This window comes from Schistocerca cancellata, chromosome 11, assembly GCF_023864275.1.
Source record: "Schistocerca cancellata isolate TAMUIC-IGC-003103 chromosome 11, iqSchCanc2.1, whole genome shotgun sequence".
Lineage (NCBI taxonomy): Eukaryota > Metazoa > Arthropoda > Insecta > Orthoptera > Acrididae > Schistocerca > Schistocerca cancellata.
In genome coordinates, this window is record NC_064636.1 from 164,232,239 (window position 1) to 164,259,759 (window position 27,521).

The 27,521-nt window shown below is 41.9% G+C and overlaps 1 long non-coding RNA gene across 2 annotated transcripts in view; it reads left to right on the forward strand.

Annotated features, from left to right (window-relative positions):
• The window catches only part of LOC126108607 (uncharacterized), a 78,132-nt gene that overhangs the window by 16,107 nt on the left and 34,504 nt on the right, over positions 1–27,521 (forward strand). For both annotated transcript variants that reach the window (XR_007523566.1, XR_007523565.1), the window contains exon 2: positions 6,503–6,554. This is a non-coding gene — a long non-coding RNA (uncharacterized LOC126108607). The remainder of the gene's footprint in view (positions 1–6,502; positions 6,555–27,521) is intronic.

The following is a 27,521-nucleotide window of genomic DNA, read 5'->3' on the forward strand; positions in this document are numbered from 1 at the left end:
TGATGGAGCGAATGGTTAACTCTCGATTGGTTTGGCTGCTTGAGTCTCGACGCCTACTTACAAATGTACAATGTGGATTTCGTAGGCGCCGCTCTGCTGTTGACCATCTGGTTACCTTGTCGACCTTCATTATGAATAACTTCTTGCGGAAGCGCCCGACCGCGGCTGTGTTCTTTGATTTGGAGAAGGCTTACGACACCTGTTGGAGGGCGGGCATTCTCCGCACCATGCATACATGGGGCCTTCGCGGTCGCCTCCCTCTTTTTATTCGTTCCTTTTTAATGGATCGACAGTTCAGGGTACGTGTGGGTTCTGTCCTGTCCGACACCTTTCGCCAGGAGAATGGGGTGCCACAGGGCTCAGTTTTGAGCGTCGCTCTGTTCGCCATCGCGATCAATCCAATAATGGATTGCCTCCCAGCTGATGTATCAGGCTCCCTTTTTGTGGACGATTTTACCATCTATTGCAGCGCGCAGCATACACGTGTCCTGGAGTGCTGTCTTCAGCGTTCTCTTGACCGTCTTTACTCCTGGAGTGTCGCCAATGGCTTCCGTTTTTCTGCCGAGAAGACGGTCTGTATTAACTTCTGGCGCTACAAAGAGTTTCTCCCACCGTCCTTACGACTTGGTCCCGTTGCTCTCCCAATCGTGGAGACAACCAAATTTTTAGGCCTTACCTTTGACAGGAAACTTAGCTGGTCTCCACATGTCATATTTGGCCGCCCGTTGTACCCGTTCTTTAAATGTCCTCCGTGTTCTCAGTGGTATGTCGTGGGGAGCGGATCGAACCGTCCTACTTCGTCTATATCGGTCGATCGTCCGCTCCAAGCTGGATTATGGGAGCTTCGTATACTCCTCTGCACGGCCATCCATCTTACGCCGCCTCAACTCCATACAACATCGGGGTTTACGACTTGCGATCGGAGCATTTTATACCAGTCCCGTAGAGAGTCTTCATGCTGACGCTGGCGAATTGCCGCTCACTTACCGGCGCGATATACTGCTTTGTCGGTATGCCTGTCGGCTACTGTCAATGCCCGACCATCCGTCTTATCGTTCCTTTTTTGACGACTCTCTCGACCGTCAATACGGGTTGTATGTCTCTGCCCTGCTACCCCCTGGAGTTCGCTTTCGTCGCCTCCTTCAACACCTTCATTTTTCACTCCCTGCAACCTTTCGAGTGGGCGAGAGCCACACGCCACCTTGGCTCCAGGCTCAGGTCCGCGTTCACCTTGACCTCAGCTCGCTCCCAAAAGAGGTCACCGCCAGTTCGGTCTACCACTCCCGTTTTTTGGAACTTCGTTCGAAGTTCATCAACATGACTTTCATTTATACAGATGGCTCTAAGACCAATGACGGGGTCAGGTGTTCCTTTATAGTCGGGGCACAAAGTTTCCAATACCGGCTCCATGATCATTGTTTGGTCTTCACAGCTGAGCTCTTTGCCCTCTACCAGGCTGTTCTTTACATCTGCCGCCACCGACATTCTGCTTATGTCATCTGCTCAGATTCCCTGAGCGCCATCCAGAGCCTCAGTGATCCGTACCCGGTTCACCCTTTCGTACACCGGATCCAACGCTCTCTTCAGCGGCTGGTGGACGTCAGTCCGCCAGTTAGCTTTATGTGGGTTCCTGGCCATGTCGGTATCCCTGGGAACGAAGCTGCAGATGCCGCGGCCAAGGCTGCGGTCCTCCAGCCTCGGACAGCTTCTTGTTGTGTCCCTTCGTCCGATTTTAGCAGGGTCATTTGTCGGCGCGTTGTGTCGCTGTGGCATGCCGATTGGGCTGCACTTACCGACAACAAGCTTCGGGCCTTAAAACCTCTTCCCGTGGCTTGGACGTCCTCCTCACGCCCTTCTCGGCGGGAGGAGGTCGTTTTAGCAAGGTTAAGGATTGGACACTGCCGGTTCAGCCATCGCCATCTGCTGACGGCTGCGCCGGCGCCGTTCTGCCCATGCGGGCACTTGCTGACGGTTAGACACATTTTAATGTCCTGTCCCGATCTTAACCAACTGCGCCTCGATCTTAACCTGCCTAATACTTTCGATGCCGTTTTAGCGGATGACCCACGAGCAGCTGCTCGTGTTCTTTGTTTTATCAATTTGACAAACCTCGCTAAGGACATTTGATGTTGTTTTTTAATCCTATGCCTGTCAGTCTCTTTTAGCGTGTTTTCCCTTTTAGTTGTTGTCAACTTGTGCCTCGCGGTGCATTTTTAGAGTAGTCAGGGCGCTAATGACCATTGAAGTTGTGCGCCCTAAAACCACAAAAAAAAAAAAAAAAAAAAAAAACCGACATTAAACTCATTTGTAATATTTTCTTTCTTTATTTAATCTTGTTGTGCAGCACTTCCCTTTCCTTAAAAATCTCATCTAGTTAGAAAAATGTAGATTTTTTACCCACCATATAGCAGAGATGTCAAGTTGCAGACAGGTACAACGAAAACAATTTGTACAGAAAGCAGATGGCAGTTATAAGAGTCGAGGGGTATGAAAGGGAAGCAGTGGTTGGGAAGGGAATGAGACAGGGTTGTAGCCTCTCGCCAATGTTATTCAATCTGTATATTGAGCAAGCAGTAAAGGAAACAAAAGAAAAATTCGGAGTAGGTATTAAAATCCGTGGAGAAGAAATAAAAACTTTGAGGTTCGCAGATGACATTGTAATTCTGTCGGAGACAGCAAAGGACTTGGAAAAGCAGTTGAACGGAATGAACAATGTCTTGGAAGGAGGATGTAAGATAAACATCAACAAAAGCAAAATAAGGATAAGGGAATGTAGTCGAATTAAATCGGGTGATGCTGAGGGAATTAGATTCGGAAATGACACTTAAAGTAGTAAAGGAGTTTTGCTATTTGGGGAGCAAAATAACTGATGATGGTCGAAGTAGACAGGATATAAAATGTAGACTGGCAATGGCAAGAAAAGCATTGCTGAAGAAGAGAAATTTGTTATCAGGTATAGACTTAAGTGTCAGGAAGTCATTTCTGAAAGTATTTGTATGGAGTGTAGCCATGTATGGAAGTGAAACGTGGACGATAAATAGTTTAGACGAGAAGAGAATAGAAGCTTTCGAAATGTGGTGCTACAGAAGAATGCTGAATATTAGATGGGTAGATCACATTACTAATGAGGGAGTATTGAACAGGATTGGGGAGAAGAGAAGTTTGTGGCACAACTTGACCAGAAGAAGGGATCGGTTGGTAGGACATGTTCTGAGGCATCAAGAGATCACAAATTTAGTATTGGAGGGCAGCGTGGAGGGTAAAAATAGTAGAGGGAGACCAAGAGACGAATACACTAAGCAGATTCAGAAGGATGTAGGCTGCAGTAGGTACTGGGAGATGAAGAAGCTTGCACAGGATAGAGTGGCATGGAGAGCTGCATGAAACCAGTCGCAGGACTCAAGACCACAACAACAAAGCTTTCGGCCAGAAGGTGCTCTTCAGAAATAAACATACACACAATTCGCGCAAATGTGGCTCTCTCTCTCTCTCTCTCTCTCTCTCTCTCTCTCTCTCATGACCACTTTCCCTGGCTGCCAAGGCCCGACATCCTTGCTATTTGTCTTTTATTATCATTGTACTTTTTTATCCAGCTCTCACCTCCATACAACAGTAATGGTTTCACCATAATTTCATGAACAGGGTGTATACGACCCGGGACAACCGGGAAAAACCCGGGAATTTTTTCATCCGGGAGAAAACCGGGAAAAACCCGGGAATTTTTCGGAATTCCAGGAATTTTTCATTGTTTTAGCTTTCAGTTAAATTTTTGTAATTTTGACTGCAGAATTGATTCTCTAGCAAAGGATGTTATTGTATCCTGCTACTAGAGAATGATACTGCAGCAATAAAATATAAACGAGAGGGAAAAAAATAACTTTAGTGGCAAAGGAAATGTGCAATTTACAACAACAAACAACCGTGCATGCACAAGCGTCTGCAAATAGCAAAAATATGTCAAAGGACGTAGGGCAAAGACTGTAATTCTTCGTAACAATAAACTGCTTGCCATGAGCATGACGTCACAACTGTTCACATTAGGTTCGTTTGACCAATTGCCAGCGATCTGTTGCGCATGCGCATTTGACTCGCGTATAAGCAGTACCTTCTCCCGCTTCCCGCTACTTGAAGATTGGCTGTTAGCTGTATCGGTAGTAGCAGCAAGCAGCCAGATGCAAACGAGAAATTTTTTTCTCGCGCGCGCTAGCTGCCAGATTCACGCTTGCACAGAGTTGTCTGAGTTGTAGTGGGGAGGGGGTTAACCTCCACGTGACCCGTGTTTACGTAAAGTGAATTCGCTGCTTCTCTTCGTGTACTGCTCCCACGTCAAATGAAAACAATACGGATTTCTGTGGCTGGGAGGTATCAAGTGAATTAAAATACATTCACATAATTACGGAGGACAAAAATATATTATTAATTTCAGTTTTCTGATTTTATTTTATTTCCAAGTTAGTAGCGGTCAAGCATTAATCGCCTTGCAGAACAGTGAAGTTATTTTTGCAAGTTTGCTAAAGAAATTTGGCTTCATTAATCTTTCCGCCGAGGCGATCATTTTACAGTAGAACCAAAAATGAGATCGCAGAGTACTGGTACTCCAAGAAAATTTACATCCCTAAAACCACACTGAAAAGCTTAATATCAGATGGGACCTACTTCATTGTGAATCTGGAAAAAGCCAATTTGCGCATCAAGCCGAATTATGCATTTTAGTATGGTTTACGAAATTCCGCTGCTCTCGGAGTATCCTCTGATGCACTGTTTCTTTTATGGTGTTATGTAAGCTCTCTTAGTGCTTTATACACACGAACATACGGGCTTCCTACACCACTGCAGTTGCACACGCACAATTATGCCTGTTTTCTGGTGCTCTCTGGCAACTGGTAAATCGAACCTATTTCTAACAGTCTACGAATAGTATTGCGAACGGTGGTTAGAAAAGCGTTACTTTCAAAGTAAATTTCTTTTTACGCAAGATGAATTATGTTACGTGTGAGAAAGTGGGATGGATATCTAAATCACAGAGAGTTCGAAATAGAACAGTTTGAGGACCAGCCACTTACAAGAATTTCGAGCCGAGACATTTATGTCATAATTTTAAATTTACTGGCAGATTTGTGTGATGTGTCTTAAAAGTATAACACACGCAAAAAAATATCAACATTACATGTGAAAGCTTAGCTTCTGTTGTAGCGTGTTAATCTTAGAGAGTAACATTATATATGAAAGCTTAGCTTTTCTAGAAGATATGCGTGTTCGCGCTATGTGACCAGTGATCTTGCTATTGGCTGGGACATCGCAGCCTCGGTTTCAACGCTCCGGAAACTAACGCGCTGTGTTTGGTGCAATTCGAATTTATACTTTTGTAATGTGAAAATATGCAGCGTATATGTTGATGCAAATCAAAGGTCTTTCCAAAATTTCTCTCCCTTTTTTTTTAATTAAAGGTCTCTCCAAAACCTTCTTTGCCCCGTCTTTTCTTTTTTTCCGGGAAGTTCTATGCGATTGTATAAAACGTTAACCATTCAAAGGATTCATAAGTTTTACAGTTCCGAGGGAAAATCTACGGAAAACCTACTGTCACTTAGCACATGAAAAGTGTATTTTCGCCCGGGAAAAACCATATTTTTTAAACGGGGTATCCGGGAGAAATCCCGGAATAATCCGGGAATTTTTTTTTCTTGTCCCTGTATACACCCTGATGAAAGACATTGTATCTTTCCAGGTTTTATAGCTAAGTGTGCTGTTTATTGTTCTGCATATTGCTAGAATTTTGTGCAGCTTAATGCTGTGCTAGTGATGTGTGCTCAGTTACTGCCTGGATCAGAGATTTTCTCTGAGTGGGGAGTGGGTGTTGTTCTCTTCATCATCGTATCCTCTTCAACGCAAAAGTCATCAAAATGGTGTCACCTGAAGACTTTTACCAGATGACTGGTCTACCTGAAGGGAGGTCATGTTTTATTTTCGTTTCTGCATTATATTGTTTAACTGCTAAATGGAAGTTGTGTTCACTTTCTCATATTATTACTTTGTTTTCACTTTCTTGTATTATTTATCTTCTTCAAATATTAAAGCACTTAGATTAATTTGTTTACATAATTTAACTGCAGGATAATTATCTGATAATGCCCATTTTAATGACATTGTCGGTATTAGTTGTATAAAGAGTGGATGAAAGAGAACACACGAGTCTCACTCCCTGACTGATTTTTATCTCATTTGTCCTTTGCTCTCTTATTTATTACAATTTTTGTTTCATGATATAAGCTTTTGATTGCTTTTATTAGGTGTGGTGGGTAAGTAGTAGTGTAGGTTCATTTTAGTGATATTAAATTGAAAATAGTCATCCTTGATAATTTTATTCTATATTTTTCTTCTAAATCTAGACTTAACTATTGCTCACTATTTAATGTAAGCTCAGATATTACTTTATATCTTCTTCATTGCACTGAAAATGGTAAGCTGTGCTTGAATTAATTCTATGGTTTTCTTTTTTTTCCAGGAGCAGATGTTGGTTATGAATTGTAGATTAAAAATGAAGAGACTACAGAAAGGTAAGAAATTAAGGTGGTGTGACATACACCAATTAAGGACTGAAAGCTATTGATAGTTTCAAACAATGTGTTAGGCAACGATTGGCTGAAACGAGGAGAAATAAATAAAACAGAAGACAAATGAGTAGCTTTGAGAGATGAAAAGTGAAGGCAGTGAGAATTAGATATGGAGAAAACAGGGCCTGGATTACTCAGGAGGAATTGAATTGATAAAAAGAGGACAGTAAAAAAAATGCAGGAGAAAGGGAAAAAAGATGTGTAAAACATGTTTGACTGAAAGTTCAGACGTGTGTAAGCAGGAATTGTTAGAACATAAATGCAATTTATATCTCTTTAAAAAAATAATGTAACTATTTATTTAGAGGAAACACTCTCCTAGTAAATTTGTTTGTCCTTTGATTTATCGTGATCTGTGAAGTTAGTTTTTACGTTTAGCTTTCAAAAAAAATACAGAAGAGATATAATAAGCAAACTAACGAATTTTGTAGGTTGCTAATTCCGTATTATATCTGGTTTTATCGAGCGCCAGGCTCCCTACAAATTACTGTAAATGCAATAGCGTAGTATTATTCAGCTATAGTTCACTGATCTGAAATTATTACTATCACAGAAAATAGACAAGTTTTAATAAAATTATTTCACTGGATTCCTTCAATTAATCTCACTGAATATTTTTACATAATTTCTTCCACTCCGGCTATCAGACATTGTGCTGTGAAAAAATATTTTGAAATGTACCGCGTAATGACGGCTAATTGTTATCAGTCAGAGATCACTGTTACTCGCTCTGCAGCAACTGGAAACATGCTAAATAATTTTCATTAAATATTCTTTTCATAAGATAAACGTGGTGTAGGTTCTTGAAATAACACACGGAGATCACTTTATACTAATATATTCTTACTAGGACACACTTTACACCAGTAAATATTTGCAATTACGTTACAACAGAAACAAATGCTAGCAGCACAATAGCTTGCGTACCTTATTCCAGTTAACACCAGAATGAACAGAACAGAATAGACTACACAGAAGAATGAGCATTGCATTGTGTTTTATACTCTTACAAAGATAATACTACTTCTTTTAATTACTTACACATTATAATCTCATACAATAAAAGTGTCTTCTCTGCATCTATCGATCTATATTGTATATTTTTATAGTTAGTGTTATTACCTTTCGCAGATAAATCGATATGTGCAGTTCATTTTGAGTCACATACAGTCATTTTTATTTATGTTTCACCTAGATAATGGTGAATGTTGCGAAAGGGACACTACAAAGGCTGTGACAGCATAAATGACTGGAGCAAACATACACAGTCCAGTCACATTAATACGACAACTGCATATTTTAGACATCGCCGTGCAGTACCCACTCTGAAGGTAGCTGGCAGCACTAGCAGTGGAGGGTGTATACAGTGGGTCGTAATGTGGAAATGGAGCGTTTTATCGGACATCCGAAAGGGTTCGATCCTCGGATTTCGGACTGACGGTGGAAGCATTTCTGAATTGGCTAAGTTTGAGAACTGTTTGTGTGTGACTGTGGTTAAAGTGTACTGTGTATGGAAAAATGGGGCTTTCCAAAACTTGTGACGACGTAACTGTGGTGCACGAGAGGCTGTAGGTGACGTGCAACAGAAACTGTGGAGGTGTGTACGGGTGAACAGATGCGCAGCTGTCTAGCAACTGACCACACAAATTATCCGAGGGGTTACCGACAGTGTCTCCTCGACGACCGTCCTGCGAAAGTTGCCGCATGCGGGCCTCCGCGGCGAGTGCCCGGTTCGCGCGTGCCGAATGTCGTCAGACGGCGACACGGGCCGGAAATTGCGTGCCGGTACCGCAGTCGGACTTCTGCGAGTGGTGAGGGGTGGCCTTTTCCGACGAATTAAATTTTATGCTCCGTCGACGTGACACTTCCGAAAGAAAATAATCTGCAACAAATCCCGCAGTGGTCCAGACAGGAGGAGGTGGTATTATTGTCTGGAAAATGTGTTCGTGGCATCCTCCAGGTGTAGTAGTCGTTCTGCACGGCGCAGTGGGTCCACCCGAGTGTGCGCCGATCCTCGGGGACTGTGCGCACCCGCACGTGCAGTTCGATTTTCCTGTGCAGAGTGGAATCTGCCAGGTGCACAGTGCGACACGTCGCGCAGCTGGCAGTGTACGTGCGCGGTTCGAAGAGCTCGGAGATCGATTTACCGTACTCCCTCGGCCACCGAACTTCTCGGACGTAAAGCCGGAAGCCGGTAGAGTATCTGTGAGACTGTCTCGATCGGGGTGTTCACTCCGCGGATCCTCGGCTGGGAATCCTAGTGCAGCTGGCAAAGGCACTAGAGTCGACATATGCCCACACCCTTACAGTTCCTTCCAGAACCTCATTTACTCTCTTCTTGCAGGTTGTAACAATTTCTTGGACCGTTAATACTTAACTTGTGTTGGCCTGTGATTCATTGATAAGAACATCACAAAAGTTTTGAGCTTGACAAAATTATTTATTGACATTAGTTGACAACCGAACAGCACCGACTCCTGAAGTAAACGAAACACTGACTGACCTCCTCACTGAGTCGCTTTATGTACAAACTTAACAGTTGTTATCATTGTTAATTTATTACAAAATGTAACTTACAATAAAAACACTTTCATCTAAACTAACTGCTGTTACATTTGTACAGGTTATAACATATGATGTAGAATAATATATTATTTTTATCATCAGCTTTGGTTTTTGATGTGAAAATTAATTCACAATCTGATTTCAACATTTTGATTTTACTTTAATTTCATAATTAGTGACTCTGTGGATTTTATTGCTAACATTTGATCGTGCTTCGCCAGATTATATAAATTAAATACCTGTGTTTTCTTAGTTACCGGAATTTTGTAAATTTGTGTGATGTAAATAACAAGAGGCAATTATCTGCGCAATTTACAAGCACCGTTAATTACAATGAATTACATAAAAATGAATAATGAATGAAATTACATAACTGGGTAATAGTTATTTTCATTTGAACCAGAATGAGGTTTTTGTGTTAGCTAGTTTAGCAATTGCAATTATGGCAATTAGATGTGTTAATTGTTTATGCTAACATGTCCGCAGCCTGTTAATATTTGTTGCTAAACATTTATTACTTCAATTTTATGATCTGATATTTAATTTGACATATGTACATTATTTTGTCAATGACAACACTCTATTAACAATCACGAGAAAGTACGTCATTCCAGAATATTCTATACATATTTACAAAGAAGAATAGGTTCTTTGGGCAAACTGAACTGTACGATACCTATAAAGATACACATAAAAGGCTCTAGGAAGCAATGAGTCATATGATAAATACGCAGATGCATATAAAATGGTGGTATCTGACAGTTCATGATAATCTTGGGGAGGCTGTTGCATAATAATGTCCCACAGTCGTCTACTCTGCAAAAAGGCATTGTTCAGGCTTTTGATAGGTGGTCACGTTACTCTGATTAGACAATGTAATTGCTGCCTATAGGAAAATCGGAGACCATTGGAGATAAGAGAAACAGTTGTATGAATATCAAGAGCTCAGATGGCAAGCCAGTACTCAAAGGAGAAGGGGATGCTGAACAGCAGAAGGTATACACTAAAGAGCCAAAACATTATGACTACATGCTATTGCGAGATTGAATCTGCGTCGACTCTCTTCTGATATTGTAAAAACGTAAATCATTTTTCACTTCAAGATGTCTCACCACACTTATGGAAGAACACTAAGTGAAAAAAAAAGAAATTCAAACAATCATGGAAAATTTGTGATTTGATATGAGAATGAAGCAAAATTATTATTTTGCTTATTATTAAGAAGATAGAAAAGCACATAATTCTCTTTGTAATGTGTGAGTGCAGTGAAATGGGTTAACTTTCTTTAGTAGTTAATGACGGCACATGCGCCACCCCACCCTCTTAGAATTGTTAGTGTCAAAACTTCTAGCGAAATCTTTACGGCGTCGTGATGTTTAGTCCAGTTGTGTACTGCACCCCCACTCCCCTCCTCCTGTACCGTTGACAACCTGCGACGGTTGCATTTTGGAATGGCTTGTGGAATGCTGTCACATGATATTCCATTCTATGAAGTGTGGATTGGCTTTAATTCTGAGGGAGTGCCATGTACTCCAGAGGCCTTGTTTTACATTGGGTCTCTTGGTGACCTCTCAAATTGTACAATCTTACAGGATATGATGAAAAAGTAATAGGACTGATTTTCTGTAAGCCAGACAAACTGATGGAGGGGTGGCCGACTGGCTGGGAGTTACGGAAGGGACCTTCACGAACAGAATGTAACCCTCTGCAATCGTGTGTGGGCCTGTGGAGGGTGAGCACACTGTTCTTTGTGAAGTAGTGTCGTCACGTGCGGCATGGAACGTACTCTGGAGTGGTGCTACACTGTGAATTTTTGCTTCAAACTTGGAAAAGCTGCTGCAGAAACCTTCGATGTGCCCAAGTAGGTCTACACGGATGCCACCACGAGTGACAAAAGTGAAACAACTTACAGGCCCTAATTCTTGGTTATAGATTTGTCTGGATATTAATTAGTTAAGCCTTTTTTATAGAGCCTATCAAACCACAGTTACAAAAGATTCGAAAACGAGAAATGTTTCCACGTCGTCGGTGCCCAGATTAGAGACTAATTACCGAAAAGTGAGTTGTGTGGAAATTTCTACAGAAACTCCGAACTGTGTTTGGAAAAACAGTGACGTCGTTACTGACGGCAAAAGCTGGTGTTGACTGTGTGACTTTGAGAGGAAATGCCAAAGATCGGAAAGGCACAAGGTACGTGTCTCCTCGTCCGAAGAATACCTGGCCGAGCGAGTCTAGAGTGAAAACTGTGTTTCCGGTCTTATTTGATCTTCGAGAAATTATCCATGGGCAGTTTGTACCGCTCGGGCAAACCACGAATGCACAGTTCGACCCGGACGGTATCGAGAGGTAGTGAAAAAGAGTCAAATAGGTGTAGCCGGACAGTCCGTTCCCGGAAGCTCCACTGTGACGTCGTGCCGTGCCACACGATGCCGTCGGTGCGGCAGCAGGTGGCTCGGTACGGCGTCGCCTCACCCTCCCTACAGCCCAGATGCGGCTCTGCCGGACTTCTCTCTTCCCTCGCCAGAAATGGGATACAGAGGGATGACGTTTTGACTCCCGAGAGTCGTACCTGTGATACCTGTACGAGAGGTACCTCGAGTACTCTCCTCTCTTGTGCAACCTGTCCCCTGTGCAGAAAGTACAGGGTCTGTCATTACCCGTCCACTTGAGTGCGAGTGGCATGTCAGTGGTAGAGCTAGGCATCCTGCACAGGGTAGGCAGTATAAATCCCTTGGCCTGTGCTAGCAGATAGAAATCAGTGTGACGACCTTTCTATTGTTATTCATTTAAAGTGAAGGTAAATCACGAGGTGGCGCGTTTTGCCTGTGCGAGCGAAAGATTTATTCTTCGGCTCTGCGTTGCTCCGTGGCGAGCGAAGAAAAGTAAGAAAATTGGAATGTGACTGGACTTTGTTACGATACAGGGTAACGAGGGGATGTGTAGGAAGTGTGTGTGTAATGAAACAGTCGTTGTTACGTGCCGTATTCAATAATTTGTGTTTTTTGAGATTCACAAGTGATATGTAATGTTAATGTATAGTTCAGTAATGGCCATAATACAGTCTGTTGCTTTTCAAAGGTAATTGCACGTATTTAATTTTGATCGAAGGATTCTGTGATGAAGTATTATGTACTACAAGCTCGTATAGGACTTTGAACATTTGCTTGTTGATGTTTGCTGTAGAACCTGCTTCAGTAACACGGTCAAAAGCGTAGAGAAAGATTTCTCTGCTAAAAGGAACTCATTTCACTGGCAGACAATCATCGAATGACCGAGTGTGAATGGGTCCCTCGTTGTCTAACCGAACACCATAAAGAGCAAAGGAGAACCATCTGTGCGAAATTGCTTGCTCATCATGTGGCTGAGGGTGACAATTTCTTGTCAAAGACTGTTACAGGCGATGAAACATGGGTTCATCACTTCGAACCTGAAACAAAACGGCAATCAATGGAGTGGTGCCACACCCACTCCCCTACCAAGAAAAAGTTTAAAGCCATACCCTCAGCCGGTAAAGTCATGGTTACAGTCTTCTGGGACGCTGAAGGGGTTATTCTGTTCGATGTCCTTCCCCGTGGTCAAACGATCAACTCTGAAGTATATTGTGCTACTCTTCAGAAATTGAAGAAACAACTTCAGCGTGTTCGTAGGCACAAAAATCTGAACGAACTTCTCCTTCTTCATGACAACGCAAGACCTCACACAAGTCTTCGCGCCCGAGAGGAGCTCACAAAACTTCAGTGGACTGTTCTCATGCACCCTACAGCCTCGATCTCGCACCGTCGGATTTCCATATTTTTTGGCCCAATGAAGGACGCAATCCGTGGGAGGCACTACGCGGATGATGAAGAAGTTATTGATGCAGTACGACGTTGGCTCCGACATAGACCAGTGGAATGGTACCGTGCAGGCATACAGGCCCTCATTTCAAGGTGGCGTAAGGCCGTAGCATTGAATGGAGATTACGTTGAAAAATAGTGTTGTGTAGCTAAAAGATTGGGGAATAACCTGGTGTATTTCAATGCTGAATAAAACAACCCCTGTTTCAGAAAAAAAATGTGTTGCATTACTTATTGAACTGCCCTCGTATACAGAGAAGGGCAGCACAAATGGTCACAAGTTTGTTTAAAATGTGGGAGAATGTCATTGAGGCACTGAAGAAACTGAACTGGAAGACTCTTGAAGATAGATGTAAAGTATGCCGAGCAAAGCTATTAACGAAGTTTTGAGAACCGGCTTTAAATGACTACTCTGTGTTCACATAGGGATCGTGAGGATAAGGTTAAAGTAATTACTGCAAGCATTCAGTCAATCGTTCTTCCCGTGCTCCGTACGTGAATGGATCGGGAAGAAAACCTAATAACTGGTACAGTCGGATGTACTCTCTGACATACACCTCACGGTGGTTTGCAGAGTGTAGATGTACGTGTAGATGCAGCAAGGTTCCTATTTCGAAGGCTATCGAGTGTGTCTATCAATATCTGCAATAAATTATTTGTAATAAAATCAGTCGTACTACTTTGTGATCACACCCTTTATCTTTCATGTCATCCTGATTTACTACTCCTTCTCTTTTGATAAATATTGTTTCAAAGTTTGCTTCATTTGTATAGCTTTTTCCACATTTCATGCTTCCCTTCTTCACATAGTACTTGCTTGCTCTCTCCGTTTTTGATACGGTTTGTAGTATAAAATGTTGTATGTCAATCTATAATTTAAAAAGAAAAAATTGCCACTTAATAAAATTGTACACTAGTATTAAAAAATTAGCAATTCGCAGTTGTACTTTTACCACCTTGTAATTGACATCTGACAGAGCTGACCACGTGAGGGCCTGTCGCTAGTTGTCCCCGAGGTGTAGTGTGGCAGTGCTCATCTTCATTTGTGGAGAAAGCTGACACCAGACTTGAGCTGCTCACCTCTTTGGGGTGCGTCTGCAAACTATTCTCGAATTGCTGAACTTTGAGTCTGTTAATGAAATAGTTAATAGTGGAGAATTTTCAACATCTGGAAGTGTCTCGGAGTAATCGTCTCGCAGAACTGTATATATTTGTCCGGCGGAGCAGTTCTCGGAATAAGGTCGAACACAGCTGGCTTATCTCGGTACGGATGGAGGGTCGGTGATGGTCCACCGTACGCAGTCGGGCAACTGATAGATCACTGCTTGTGACTGATAATATTCTAAGTATGTATTATGTGTGGAAGTAACCTTAAAAACCTTGCGAATGAGAATAAGCCACTGTGGGGTACGGAAGGTGTGAGGGACATCGCAACTGTGATTTGCGGACAATACTGTGGTAAGGAACTGCACAAAATGTGGTTGTAGAAAGTTAGGCCCGTATAACTAAGACTGACTACATGTACGTCTACCTCCGCAAACCGCTGAGAAAGGCATGGCAGAGGGTATGTCTCATTGTACCAATTTTTAGCATTTCTCCCTGCAACGTTCACATATGGAGTGTGGGAAGAATGATTGTTTTAATACCCCTTTGCGTGCTGTAATAATTCTACTCTTGTCCTCACGATCCCTATATAGGGGATTGTAATATATTCCTAGAGTCATCATTTAAAGCTGGTTCTTGAAATGTTGTTAGTAGACCTAATTATTTGTAAGAAATCTCCTTTGTAGACTGACTGCACTTGCCCAGTGTTCCAACAGTAAACCACAGTCTACCACCTGCATTACCCACAACTGAGCCTATACGATCATTCCATTTCGTATCCCTACAAAGTGTTGTACTCGGGTATTTCTGTGAGATGGATGATTCCGACAGTATTCCAGTTGTAGGATACTATATTTTTTCATTTAGTGAAGTGTACAATTTTGCATTTCTGAACATTCAAAAAAAGTTGCAAGTCTTTCCACCGCTTCAAAATCTTGTCAAGAACTGACTGAATATTTATGCAGCTTCTTTCACATAGTACTTCATTATAGATAACTGCATCATTTACAAAATAATATCTATTTATGTTGTATGCTAGGTCATTGATATACAACATTAACAGAAAGGGTCCCAACACGATTCCCTGGGGTCACACCCAAAGTTACTTCATCTGATGATTACTCTCTGTCTGAGATAACAAGGGTCTCCCCTACCAAAAAGTCCTCAATCCAGTCACACATTTCACTTGATACACAATATGGCTGTACTTAAGACAATAAGTACAGGTGTGATACTGAGTCAGTTGCTTTCCGGAAATCAAGAAATACTGCACCTACTTCGTTGCTTTGATCCAAAGCTTTCAGTCTGTCACATGACAAATGAGCGAATTGGGTTTCTTATGATCAGTGTTTCCGGAATCTGTGCTAGTTGACATTGAGGAGATAATTGTGTTCTAGATACTTCATTCTGTTTGAGCTCAGAATGTGTTCTAAAATTCTACAACAAATCAATGTCTAGGATATTGGACGGCAGTTTTGCAAATTGACAGTTAAGTATTCTTGAAGCCACAGATGAAAAAGGTTCTGAATCCTATATACTTTAAGCAATCCAAAACACTAAAAGTATTGTATATCTTCACAAAAACCTCAAACAGGTTTATATTCACCACAGAATAAAACACCTGCCACACATTAAGAAAACTTGAAACTCCAGTAATGACACACAGGTATTATTGTAGCAAACACGGCTCAAGCCTAACTGCTGTCAGTGTCAACACTTACATTAACTTCTTCCATATTAATTTTTCGTCATTGCTAAAACACTCATAGCAGAAAGATTGCATAACCTAGGGCTGCTTCTCGTGACAGAATGTTGTGGACCTGACGAAAGTTTTATCTGGCGACGTGAAATCCTCGTACCACACAAAGAATGGTCCTTGCCCCTCATTCCATCTATATATTGCCCATACAGCAAAGAAACACTCTGTAGTTTTAAATTACAGCTGTTGCAAGTTACTAACAACATGTGTATGTACAACATACTGAACAGCATATATTGCCAAGTATTGTAGAGGCTGCAAAATTCTATGGTGGTAAATTGCAATACGATGTGTCAGAAAAAACTGTTAGCCCAGTGACAGTGAACAACTTTCTGGCACTGTTACCGAGATTATCTTTTGTCAATATGCATCTTTTCCTTACAGAAAACATGCACCCACCTTCCCTGTGCAGTACCACAGGCAGATTTGCTATTGGAGTCTTTTTAAGTTCCTGTTAACATTTTTACTACATATTCTTTTGCACTCACTTGCCATTTCTTTCTGAAAGCATATGTGTGGACTCTTATGGCCCATGTGCCTCATACCACAATTATTCCCAAATGTGACATATTATGAGTTGCCCCTAACTGCTTTAAAGCCACCTCTTCCCCAATTGCTGCTTTGTAAGTTAAGTTATTGCAGCAGCGTGCACTACTGGGATGGCACGGTACACGGAACATACGTTATCTGACTAGAAGTATCCGTACAACCTCACATAATTTGGAATTGACCACCAGTTGTCGCGAGAGGCAAATCGACCGGTATAAAATGAGTAACAGCAGAATGGGTCAGTCGAGAGAGCTCAATGACTTCAGATATCTGAAGAACAGGCACCACATACATATAATTAAGACGAAATGACCAGTGATCTCTTCAGTGTGGATGCATACCAGGCTCAAACTCCTACGGGAATCGGCAAAATGCCACGATTAATGAGGATAGTGGGCGAGGGGCACTACGTCGGCAGTGTGTGGATAAGTGGACAATTTGGGTCTGGTGGGAGGTGTGAGAGGGTAGTGTGACTACTGTGTCCTGATGGCTTAGTGGGTAGAACATCTGCCTAGTAAGCAGCAGACCTGGGTTTAAATAAGTCGGGGCAAGTTTTCAACTGTCCCCGTCAATTTCAGTCAGTCAATCCACACTTCCAGCTGATGTCGGTAATTCCTCTGTGTCTTAATCTCACGGAATTGATTCTAGAACTGTACTCCTGTGTTACTGAATTTGGCGAATCCTAGTTGAGTTACATACACAACACAGCAGTTACAATTTTTCTCGTATTGAATGACACTGAAATAATGGGTTTACATTTGATCTGAAAGAGGAATAAAAGAATAGAAGACAGAGATGGTGACCGTTTAAGGGCTCTCAAAATAGTGCACTTTACAGTATACGGGACCTTCGGAAATTCCCATTACAGACTTCGACGACTTCTGAAGAGGAGTGAATACAAAATATTTTGAATAGGAACCTATGTCTGGAAGTACTGTCCAGCAGTGCTACAGAGCGTCAAAGTTCTCAGCAACGGCACCTGTAAATGTACACTGGAGAGCCAAAGAAACTGGTACACCTGCCTAATATTGGGTAGGGCCCCTGCAAGCACGCAGAAGTGAGACGACACGACTTGGCGTTGACCTGATCGATGTCTGAAGTAGTGCCGGAGGGAATTCGTGTTGTGAATTCTCCAGGGCTGTCCGTAAATCGGTAAGGGTATGAGGGGTTGGAGATATCTTTCGAACAGCACCTTGCAAGGCATACCAGATGCGCTCAATAATGTTCACATCTGCGGAGTTTGGTGTCTGGCAGAAGTCTTTAAACTCTGTGTTCCTGGAGCCACTCTGTAGCAATTCTGGACATGTCGCATTGTCCTCCTGGAATTGCCAGAGTCTGTCAGAATGGACAATGGGTACGAATGGATGCAGGTGATCAGAGACGGTATGCTTATGTCCATCTCACTTGTCAGTCACATTTAGATGTATCAGGGGTCCCGTATCACACCACCTGCACACACCCAAACCATTACAGAGCGTCCTCCAGCTTGAAAAATCCCCTGTTGACACGCAGGGTCCGTGGATTTGTGAGTTTATCTCCATACCTGTACACATTCGTACACTAGATACAATCTGAAATGAGACTTGTCCAACCGGGCAACATGTTTCCAATCGACAGTCCAGTATCATAGTTGACGGGCCCAGATGAGGCACGAAGCTGTGTGTCGTGCAGTCATCGTGAGTACAGGAGTAGGCCTTTGGCTCACAAGCCCGTACCAGTGAAGTTTCGTTGAATGGTTCGCATGCTGACACTTAGTGATGGCCCAGCATTGAAATCTGCAGCAGCTTGTGGAAAGGTTGCACTTGCGTCACGTGGAACGATTCTCTGCAGTTGTCGTTGGGCCTGTTTTTGCAGGATCTTTCTCCAGCCGCAGCAATGCCAGAGATCAGATGTTTTACCACATTCCTGATATTCACAGTACACTGGTAAAATGGTCATACGGGAAAATCTTCACTTTGTCGCTTCCCCCGGAGATGTCCCATCACTAGTGCACTAACTAAGAAACCACGTTCAAATGACTTAAATCTTGATAACCTGCCACTGTAGCAGCAGTAACCGATCCAACAGTTGTACCAGACACTTTTTGTCTTATATAGGCATTGCCAACCACTGTGCCATTTTCTGCCTGTTTACATATCTCTGTATTTGAATATGCATGCCTATACCGGTTTCTTGGGCATTTCAGTGTATGTATATACAGAGTGATTTGATAATGATTTTAACAGACTTTGAAGGACAATGGAGAAGGAGAAATGTATCAGTTTGAGGTGAGGATCCTTGTACTGGAAAAGAGCAAGCCTAAAGTAATAAGTGAAAACTATTCTGATACCTCTAACAGTCGGCTGTGTGTCCTGGTACTGTTTTTGCTAATATTGTTTGGTAGACAACTTGGAGGTGCTGGTATGGAATAAAACGAGGGAAAAAATTTAGTAAACTATTAAATGCACACCTTTAGAGCTGTGAAGAGGGGCAGCAGCCTTTTCAGTAGTTGCAGGGGCAACAGTGTGGATGATTGACTTACCTGGCCTTGTAACAGTAATGAAAACTGCCTTGCTGTGCTGATCCCGCAAACGGTTGAAAGCTAGGGGAAACTACAGCCATAATTTAACCCCAGGGCGTGCAGCTATACTGTGTGATTAAATTATGATGGCGTCCTCTTGGTAAAATGTTTCGGAGGTAAAATAGTCACCCATTTGGATCTCCAGGCAGGGACTATTCAGGTGGATGTCATTATCAGAAGAAACAAAACTAGCTTTCTGCAGATCAGAACGTGGAATGTCAGCTCCCTTAATTGGGCAGGTAGGTTAGAAAATTTAAAAAGGGAAATGGAGAGATTACAGTTAGATATAGAAGGAATTAGTGAAGATTGGCAGTGGGAGGAAAAAGACTTCTGGTCAAGGGTTAGTACAAAATCAAATATGGGTAATGCAGGTACAGATTTAATAATGAATAAAAAAGTAGGAGTGTGGGTAAGCTGCTACAGACAGCATAGTGAACGTATTTTGTTGCCAAGATAGACACAAAGCCCATGCCTACCATGGTAATAGAAGTTTATATGCCAGCCAGTTCTGCAGATGATGAAGACATTGAAGAAATGTATGATGAGATAAAAGAAATTACTCAGATAGTGAAGGGGGCTGAAAATTTTATAGTCATGGTGTATGGAATTTGACAGTAGGAAAAGGAAGAGTAGGAAAAGTAGTTGGTGAATATGGGATGGGGGTAACAAATGAAAGAGGAAGCCCCGTGGTAGAATTTTGCACAGAGCATAATTTAATCATGGCTAACACTTGGTTTAAGAATCATGAAAGAAGGTTGTATATGTGGAAGAGATGTGGAGACACTGGAAGGTTTCAGATAATTATATAATGGTGAGACAGAGATTTAGGAACCAGGTCTTAAAGACATTTACAGGAGCAGGTGTGGACTCTGACCACAATTTATTGGTTAAGAACTGTAGATTAAAACTGAAGAAACTGGAAAAAGGTGGGATTTTAAGGAGATAAGATCTGGATAAACTAAAAGAACCAGAGGTTGTAGAGAGTTTAATAGAGAGCATTAGGGAATGATTGGCAAGAATGGGGGGAAATAAATACAGTAGAAGAAGAATGGGTTGCTTTGAGAGATGAAATAGTAAAGGCAGCAGAGGATCAAGTAGGTAAAAAAAAAATAGTAGAAATGCTTGGGTAACAGAAGAAATATTGAATTTAATTGATGAAAGGAGAAAATATAAAAATGCAGTAAATGGTGCAGGCAAAAAGGAATACAAATGTTTCCAAAATGAGATTGGCAGGAAGTGCAAAATGGGTAAGTAGGGATGGCTAGAGGACAAATGTAAGGATGTAGAGGTATATATGACTATGGGTAAGATAGATACTGCCTACAGGAAAATTAGAGATACCTTTGGAGAAAAGAGAAGGGAAGGCAGAAAGGTGGAACAAGTATATAGAGGGTCTGTACAAGGGTGATGTACTTGAGGGCAATATTATGGGAATGGAAGAGGATGTAGATGAAGATGAAATGGGATATATGATACTGCGTGAAGAGTTTGACAGAGCACTGAAAGACCAAAGTCGAAACAGGGCCCCAGGAGTAGACAACACTCCATTAGAATTACTGACAGCCTTGGGAGAGCCAAGCCTAACAAAACTCTACCATCTGGTGAGAAAGATGTATGAGACAGGCGAAATACCCTCAGACTTCAAGAAGAATATAATAATTCCAATCCCAAAGAAAGCGGGTGTCGACAGGTATGAAAATTATCGAACTAAGAGTTTAATAAGACATGGTTGCAAAATGCTAACACGAATTATTTACAGACAAATGAAGTAATTGGTAGAAATCGACCTTGAGGAAGATAAGTTTGGATTCAGTAGAAATGTTGGAACACGTGAGGCAATACTGACCCTACGACTTATCTTAGAAGATAGATTAAGGAAAGGCAAACCTACATTTCTAGTATTTCTAGACCTAGAGAATGCTGTTGACAGTGTTGGCGGGAATACTCTTTCAAATTCTGAAGGTGGCAGGGGTAAAATACAGGGAGCGAAAGGCTATTTACAATTTGTGCAGAAACAAGATGGCAGTTATGAATCGAGGAGTATGAAGTGGAAGCATTGAGTGGGAAAGGAATGAGACAGGGTTGTAGCATATCGCCGATATTATTCAATCTATATATTGAGCAAGCAGAAAAGGAAACAAAAGTAAAATTTTTAGTAGGTATTAAAATCCACGGAGAAGAAATAAAAACTTTGAGGTTTGCCGATGACATTGTAATTCTGTCAGACAGCAAAGGACCTGGAAGATCAGTTGAGCAGAATGGACAGTGTCTTGAAAGGATGATATAGGATGAAGATCAACAAAAGGAATATGAGGATAATGGAATTTAGTCTAATTAAGTCAGGTGATCCTGAGGGAATCAGATTAGGAAATGAGACGCTTAAAGTAGTAAATTAATTTTGCTATTTGGGGAGAAAAATAACTGAGGATGGTTGAAGTAGAGAGGATATGAAATGTAGACTGGCTATACCAAGGAAAGCATTTCTGAAGAAGAGAAATTTAACACCCAGTATAGATTTGCCAGGAAGTCTTTTCTGTAAGTATTTGTAGCCATGTATGGAAGTGAAATATGGACAGTAAATAATTTAGACAAGAAGAGAATAGAAGCTTTCGAAATGTGGTGCTACAGAAGAATCCTGAATAATAGAGGGGTAGATCATGTATTCAATGAGGAGGTACTGAATAGAATTGGGGAGAAGAGGAATTTGTGGGACAACTTGACTAGAAGAAGGACTCGGTTGATAGGACCCATTCTGAGGCATCAAGGGATCACCAATTTAATATTGGAGAGAAGTGTGGAGGGCAAAAATCCTAGAGGGAGACAAAGATACAAAGACACTAAACAGATTCAGAAGGCTGTAGGCTGCAGTAGGTACTTGGAGATGAAGTAGCTTGCTCAGGATAGAGTAGCATGGAGAGCTGCGTCAAACCAGTCTCTGGACTGAAGACGACAACAACAACAGCAACAAGAGCTATGAACACTTGTTCAACTTCACTAGTGTGAAACATGTGTTCTCTACAGAAGAAGTGGCCATAGCTGTTAAGGTATGCGTTTTAGAGTCCATGTGTACTAGACATTTTTTTCTTGTTTTGGTCCATACCATCACCTCTGAAAGTTGCATACCCTGCAACTTAGCAGTAGCAGTAACAGTACCAGTACATGTATTCCACTCTCAGAGCTATCAGAACAGTTTTTGATTATTACTTTAGGCTCATTTACTTCCGGTACAGGGATCCTGACATCAAATGGATACATTTATCCCTCTCCACACTAGACGGCATTCGGGAGGACGACGGTTCAATCCCGCGTCCGGCCATCCTGATTTATGTTTTCCGTGATTTCCCTTAATTCGTCCAGGCAAATGCGGGGATGGTTCCTTTGAAAGGGCACGGCTGACTTCCTTCCCCATCCTTCCCTAATCCGATGAGACCGATGACCTCGCTGTTTGCTCTCTTTCCCCCAAACAACCCAACCCCTCTCCACCATTGCTGGAATTTTGGAACATCATCACGGAATCACCCTGTATATACACACACATACAGGTGCCAGCACATGTAAGTTTGAGGCTCTGTAGAAGTGCCGGACCATCTCAACTGCGTGCCACCCGGATCATTGTTGCCTCCCAGCGGTCAGCATGTGCCAGGGACTTTGCTGGATGATACAAAAAGGCTGGGGTAAGCTACTTCTTAACAATAGTCTCCTGTAGTGTTGGTGGTGAAGACTGTTATATAGTGCATTGGGTGAAAAGTTTGATTATTTGGACTATTGTTGTGACGAGGAACACTTTGCAGTGGCTACATAGGCACACAGATAAATGACTATGATACATTTAGTATCAGCATTAGTGTAGATGAATTGGGGCAAATTGCTATGGGTGTTTGGGTGCAGAACAAGGACGTTTGATGTGCTGCCAAGTTCCACAAAAATTGCCCTGCATATTACTAAGAACTTTGATCTTATTACAAACTGAAATGAGAGTAACTTATCATTTATTGTTTGGGTATGTAGGTGGGTGAAAGATGCTAGAGAAATTGATTACATAGTCATCTTTGTTAACAATTTATTATGAGTTCTCAGTTTCTTAGCAAGAGTAGACTTCAGAATATTTGTATCATCGTGTAGGAAAAGTTGACTTTTGCTCCTGACATGACTGGGAGGATGTGTTATACAACTGTAAAACATCTCTTGACCAGCTGGTACACTATGTGATCAAAATGACTTAAAAGTTCGTTGTGCCCTCCATCGGTAATGCTAGAATTCGATATAGTGTTGGCCCTCCCTTAGCTTTGATGACAGCTTCCACTCCTGCAGGCATACTTTCAGTCAGGTGCTGCTGGGAGGTTTCTTGGGGAATGGCAGCCCATTCTACACAGTGCTGCACTGAGAAGAGGTATCGATGTCGGTCGGTGAGGCCTGCCACGGATTTAGCGTTCCATAACCTCCCAGAGGTGTTCTATAGTATTCAGGTCAGGACTCTGTGCAGGCCAGTCCATTACAGGGATGTTATTGTCGTGTATCTGCTCTGCCACAGGCTGTGCATTATGAACAGGTGCTCGATTGTGTTGAAAGATGCAATCACCATCCCCGAATTGCTCTTCAGTAGTGGGAAGCAAGAAGGTGCTTAAAACATCAATGTAGGCCGGTGGTGTGATAGTGCCACCCAAAACAACAAGGGATGCAAGCCCCCTCCATGAAAAGCAGGACCACACCGCAACACCACTACCTCAGAATTTTACTTTTGGCACTACACATGCTGGCAGATATCATTCATCGGGCATTCACCACACCCACTCCCTGCCACATTGTGTACCATGATTTGTCACTCCACACAATAATGAACAGCCGTGCAGTGATAAGCCGGTATTAAAAAAACCTTGTCCTTAACACATAGCTTTGTAGTGTAACACACTTTATAATTATGATTTGTGTCAAATCCTGAATGTTACTGAATGACTATTGATAACCTTCTTGATAGTAACTGTATTCTTGAATGTTGAACTGTTTTCAGTGAAAAACAATAGAGAATGCTTTTTTGTCGGATGTGGTGACATTTTTTCTATTCTGCTCATTTCTTTATCTACTGTCGAAAGACTGCTTTGCTATGAATATAAAATGAGGACACTAACATAAAAAAGATTTAATAACAAAGAATTGATCCCCAAGACACTGGAATCGTTCAATTCTAATATTTGCCGATTCCTAGAGAATCGGCAACTGTTGGACTCGTCGAATCGGAGTCGGCACATGAATCCTCCTTAATTAACATCATTATGGATATGCATTTTTTACTCCAATTTTTTGCAGTAGTATAAGTAAAAATACTACCTAAGGTTACCTACTTAATATAAACTATACTTTCTTTCAAGAACTACTTTTAAACTTGAGTTTTCTTTTCTTTTTTTATGTACTACCACAAGAATTGACCTCATTAAACATGTGTAGTTATGTTTACAGTCCAATTTATATTTCGTAACAACTCTTAAACAGCTTTATCAGCTTGATTACCCAACCAAAACAACAGTGTTACAAAACATCTTTTCCAATACAAAATATCAGTTTTAAAACTTTTGTAAGTGCTGCATATTAGTTAATCTTTAAGATGAATAAATGCCAGGGTATTTATGAATTTTGGGCATTTATCCTGGACATTTGCCCCAACTTACAAATGCCCAGGCATTTTGTATCACTACTCTTAATGTTATAAATACGTGCAGCTTACTTTAAAGTATTGGAAAGCTTGTGTCTTAAAATTAGGTGTACAGTTTTAGAACCATGTACTGCCTGGCAGTGCAAGTAATTTCTTACTCGTAAACACCCCGTTATGAGAGTCGTCTTATGTGAAGTTGCAAGGAACCCTGACCAACTCCATCTCTCTTACATAAGAATACTACCATGCTTTATGCTTTTCTGCAGCACACACACCCATACTTCTGTTCCATATCTGTGCACCTGCTGGGTATAGTGAGAGCAGCTTTGCTCCCTTAGTGTCCAGGGTAGGTCTGAATCTTGCTCACTTGAGATAAGCAGATAACTGGCTTCTCCAGGTTTAGTTTCATATTGCAAAGGATATTCAGCTGCCATGATGAAAGTTGACCCCACTTCGGGATGAACAATGAAGAAAACTGGCACCAGATCTGAGTGGCTGAAATCCAGAAATTTGTGTTAATGCTTAGTTACTTTTTTGTGTATGGATAATTGTTAGTAGCTCAGAAATTACATTTATTGCACTGCAGCTGCACAACAGGAATTGTTAATGTTTTGCGGTGTTCACTGTAACATGCCTTCTGCAGCATGTCTGTGGAAGCATACAGGGTCAGGGTGACAATTCTTCTGAAGAACCTGGAATTCTCAGGGAATTGTATTTTTCCTAGAAAAGTAAAGGAAATTTCAGGTATTTCGTAAAATCTCGGGGATTCTGTTTTTAACCTGGTGTTGGAATTATTTTATTTGGTTTCATAAATCATAAATTTTAATATACTTAATATGTCAAAATATGTGAATTATACGAAGATTATTCCGTTAAGTTATCATTGTTTAAAAACTGTAGTGTTCTCAGATGAGAGGAAAGAGTAATGTCACTAATTGTGCAATGCCCCACTCATCCTCCCCCCCCCCCCCCCCCCCAGACACACACACACAAGCTAATTGTTAATTATTAATTATCATTAACTTCTTACGATGCAATCTTGCTACCCATTCCTGGAATTCTCACGGTTTTTTTTTTTTTTTTATTTTATTTTTTTTATCTCTTTTTTTCCAAGTTTGGGTAGGCACCCTTCAGTGTGTACCGAAAGTTATGTTATGAGGCATGCGGGTTGCTAGTGGGTACTGTGTGAACAAATTTTTCTGATAAATGTATATTTGAAAATGCTTAGTTTGCGTGCTAGTGTCTCCGAAATGTTTGACGTAAACAGTCTGGGCCTCACAAGCTAGGCAAGGAGTAAATTGCAATCATTCTGAGACTGTTGACATGCTAGAGCATCCAAAATGGGACTGTAGGCAAACAAATGAGCAGTGACATGCAGTAGACGGCACATTGTGTACTACGTACAACATTTACTGTTGTTATTTCTCGATTTGCTACACAACACACACTGTACTTCGTAGTCTCGCGTAGACGACGGTAGAGTAGAATACTGTCTTGTTCCGTAGTTTCATAACGAACGTAATTTTCCATCATTCGTGAGGCTACGAACAATGGTGGTTGTGTACGCCACTGAAATATGCACAGATATGCTTTTCGTGTACGAGGAGCACAAAGCGGGGCAAGACGAGCTCACCAGCTCTGTGATGAACACTATCCCACCAGGCTTCACCGAGCCCACAGTATGTGTGCGAGACTGGAGAGGTGTTTACATTAAACAGACAGTTTAAATCCTAACGGGCACTAAATTGGCCATCTGTGACCAGAGTTTGAAGAAGCTGTGCATCACAATTTTGCAGAGCAGCTTTCTACCAGCACCCTAGCTGTAGTGCACACCAGGTGGTAGTGCGGCACGTTCTGCACGGTGAGTTCCTTTGTTCTTACAAACTCCGGAAGGCTCACGTGATAACTCTGCACGACTTTCCTCATTGTGTCGAGTCTTGCCGACTGCCGCTCGAATAAAGTAGGCGGGATCCTCGCTTCCTACAGTGTATCCTGTTTTCTAATGAGTGCGCCTCTACCGGGGACAGCACGTCCGACACCAGAAACAGTGATGTTCGGATGGGAGAAAATCTTCACACACACTGCAAATTCGAGGCTGCCGATGTTTGGGTAGGTTTCGTAGACGACCGAATCGTAGGCTCTGGTGTACGGGACACCTGTAGATTCGGCACGAGGCCTTGTGATGACACAAATCCAAGTATTGGCTGGTGTCATCTGTGGTATGCCAGGAATCTTTCCGAGAGTTCGGCAAGATGTCACCAGGCGATACATAAATTGTATCAAAGTTGGGGGTGCTCGTATTGAGCATCTTCTGTAAGTGGATTACACTGGTATATACTGACAGTAGTAATGTAAATTGTTTACTCCTTGCCTAGCTTTAGTGGTCAAAAGTGCCTCCGTCATCCTCCACAATTCAGAGGTACTAGCACCCAAACAAATCATTTTTAAGCATAAGATTACGAGCCCAGCACACTCACACGGTACCCGTTGACCGATGCCACACCTTGTAACTTAGATATTGACACGCTGTATAAATGTTCTTTACAACCGACTCCACAGCAGTCCGCTGTGAAGAAGTAGCTCTTACCAGCTTTTTACGGTGTCCGTGGCGTATAATCGCTGTTGCGAAGGTGACGGTGACCTCGTGGTACATAGTGGATACGATTGGGTGTATCTTGTATCTGCCAGAGTAGACAGCCTCTGTTGTGACTCACCTGACAGATAGACCTGACGTACGGCAGTTCTTATATTGAAATATTTCCTGTGTATCACAGTGACAGTTTCGCTGAGTGATGTAATACGTCAGTTGGTGGATACGCTGCTAATGTCAAAACACCTTTTTTAATTACCTGTGTCTTGACTTGAAAATGAAAGGAAAAAACTTTCTCCC